The sequence below is a fragment of the Impatiens glandulifera genome, chromosome 3, assembly GCF_907164915.1.
Source record: "Impatiens glandulifera chromosome 3, dImpGla2.1, whole genome shotgun sequence".
Classification (NCBI taxonomy): domain Eukaryota; kingdom Viridiplantae; phylum Streptophyta; class Magnoliopsida; order Ericales; family Balsaminaceae; genus Impatiens; species Impatiens glandulifera.
The window spans coordinates 28641167-28644619 of NC_061864.1; the positions used below are offsets into that span (position 1 = coordinate 28641167).

The 3453-nt window shown below is 33.8% G+C and overlaps 1 pseudogene; it reads left to right on the top strand.

The window, feature by feature from the left end:
* The first annotated feature begins 263 nt into the window (after nucleotides 1-263).
* Nucleotides 264-3139, top strand: LOC124930115 (annotated as a pseudogene).
* Nucleotides 3140-3453: the final 314 nt, after the last annotated feature.

A 3453-nucleotide genomic window follows, 5' to 3' on the forward strand; every position in this document is an offset into this window, starting at 1 on the left:
AATTTATCATTGCCAATTTGTTCACATTTAATTTTAGCAATCATCACCTGAAAACATATCATATTGTTGATCTTTTTTTAAATAACATTATTGGGAGGGGAATATTTTTTTGAATTGATTCATGCAAAAAAAAAAATCAAAATAAGTACGAGGAGGAGGAGGAGGAGGAGGAGGAGGAGGAGGAGGAGGAGGAGGAGGAGGAGGAGGAGGAGGAGGAGGAGGAGGAGGAGGAGGAGGAGGAGGAGGAGGAGGAGGAGGAGGAGGAGGAGGAGGAGGAGGAGGAGGCCGGATTTTGTAGAAGATTCTGGGATGAATCGAAGAAACTCTGGCACTTAGTGGGTCCGTCCATCTTTAGTCGTCTAGCCATTTATTCCATGTTCGTCATCACTCAAGCTTTCGCCGGCCATCTCGGCGATAGCGAGCTCGCCGCCATCTCCATCGCTACTAATGTCATTGTCGGTTTCGCTTTTGGCCTCATGGTAATCAATCTATATTTACTATTTTCGATCCGTCTAATTTCAATTATTACCGTATTAGATCAAATATTTTTTTATTAAAAAAAAATCATTTATGCCTATATATTTATACAACTAGTTGAATTATAATTATAATTATGACAAAGTTTATTTAAAGTAGTTACTTGTACCAAACAGTTGACTCATTTAGCCTGGGCTAATAAACCGAGTTAATTTATTTGTAAATTTATATATTTTTTAATTAATATTATTTTTCTAAATCTTTCCTTCTTTATTAATTAATTAATTAACTTCTCTCTTAATTTGATTAATTTATTAATTAATTAACTTTTTATTTTATTTTTATTTTTTTATAATATTTTTATTTTTAGAGTAGTTTCTTAAACTGTAAAACCATTATAAAAATAAGAATGTCCAAAAGTCTATCACTTTAAATCAAAAAAATGTTCAACCAAACAAATTTGTTAACCTAAAATCTCCATTAAGATAATAAGTTTGATGGGTGCAGCTAGGAATGGCTAGTGCTTTGGAAACGATGTGTGGTCAAGCATTCGGTGCAAAGAAATATAACATGCTTGGGATATATCTGCAACGATCATGGATCGTTCTATTTGGATGCAGCATCCTTCTTCTCCCACTTTACCTATTCGCTTCGCCATTTCTAAAGTTTTTGGGTCAGACCGATGAGGTATCGGGGCTTTCCGGCTACGTTTGCCTATGGTTGATTCCAGTTCACTTCAGCTTTGCCTTTCAATTCCCTCTCCAGAGGTTCATGCAGAGTCAGCTCAAGATGGCCGTTATTGCTTGGGTGGCACTTGCGGCGCTGATTGTTCACGTTTTCGTTAGTTGGGTGTTTGTTTACAGGCTTAAGTCAGGACTCATCGGGGTTTCGGTTACTCTTAATTTCTCGTGGTGGGTTTTGGTTATCGGGATGTTTGGTTACACTGTTCTTGGTGGTTGTCCTGAAACATGGACTGGTTTCTCAATGGAAGCGTTTTCTGGTCTTTGGGATTTTATCAAGCTCTCTGCTGCCTCAGGCATCATGCTATGGTAATTTTTATTAATTATATATATATATATGAAAAATGATTGAGAGCACGAGTTTAGGGTAACGACTCGTACAGCGAAAGTGACCTCGTTGTTATATAAAAGTGACCTCGTTGTTCGTTGTTATACAAAAGGGAGCAATGTCACTTTCGCTCGTGATCCTTATCATTCCTCTCTCTATATATTATGTTTATTATTCATTAATTAATAACATTTTGTGTTAATTTTATTTTACATGCAGCTTGGAGAATTGGTACTATAGAGTATTGATATTGATGACTGGTAATTTAAAGAATGCAGAAATTGCTGTTGATGCATTGTCCATTTCGTAAGTTTCTATTCACTATTATTAATTATTTCTTCTAATAAATATTTCAACTTTAATTAATTACATGCAGCATGAATATAAACGGTTGGGAGATGATGATTCCTCTTGCCTTTTTCGCTGCAACTGGGTATGTACTACTTGTATACAGCCTTATTATGAATAACCTTTTGTATGTGGTTCATATTAAACAAGATAATTATGATTGACTTATGTTATGGACCTTATGGTTATGATATACAGAGTAAGGGTAGCAAACGAGTTGGGTGCTGGGAATGGAAAAGGAGCTAAATTTGCAACTTTGGTGTCTGTTATCACTTCTTCCGTTATCGGAATTGTATTTTGGGTTCTAATTATCCTTTATCACGATAAAATAGCTATTATATTCTCTTAAAGTAAGCCGGTTCTTGAAGCGGTAAACGAACTTTCAGTACTATTGGCTTTCACAATTTTGCTCAACAGCGTCCAACCAATTCTTTCTGGTGAGAAATTAATGCTTATATTATATTAATTATATACCGGGCCGCATCTAGGGTAAGCCCGACAAACCCTCGGACTAGGGAAACTCACTCCCCAGGGCAGCACATTTATTAAAAATAGTAAGGTTTCAATTAAGTATATTGTAAATTTTAACAAAAGATATTGTAGTCTAGTAGTTCTATATTGGTTATGGGTTTAAATCTCACCAAAAATCATTTTTTATTAAATTTTTTAACTCGACCTAGGACAACAAAAAAATATCGAGCTTTTTTCTAACGGGATCGACTGGGGCAACCCAAAATTCGGGGCAACCCAAAATTCGGGGCCGGCTCTGATTATATATGAATTCATAACATAATATATTAAAAATGAAATAGGAGTTGCTGTTGGATCCGGGTGGCAATCATATGTTGCGTATATAAATTTGGGATGTTACTACATGATTGGAGTTCCTTTTGGATATTTGCTAGGATGGGTTTTCACCTATGGCGTCATGGTAAGTATATATTGAAATATTATATTGAAATGTTTATTTTATTAATTAATAAAATTAATTTAAATAAATAGGGTATATGGGCTGGAATGATTTTTGGGGGAACAGCAGTACAAACACTTGTATTGAGCATCATCACTATTAGATGTGATTGGGATAAAGAGGTATTATTTATTAATTTATTTATTTAATGATATGCTTAATACATAATTAATATTTGTAAATATTACTCACATTAATGATTCATAGGCAAGGAAGGCAATAACACATGTCACAAAGTGGTCACAGAGAAGGAGTGGACCTAATTAGTTTTTTGTTTGGTTAAGTCATTAATTATTATTATTATACGAACTTGGATTAGATTGGACTGACCAATTAATTTAATCTAGACCTGATTTGTTTGGTGATTGTCAGAATTGTTTAATTATTCATTTTAAAAATGATTTTTGAAATTTAAATAAATTATAACTTATTATTCATATATGACTGCAAATAATAAGTTTAATGGTGGACATCTTGTATATGACAAATTGACAAACAAACATGATATAAAATCTTGTATATGACAAATTGACAAACAAAATGATATAAAGTGAAGTAACTAAGAGTGTTCGGTAAGTTTTTATGTCTTC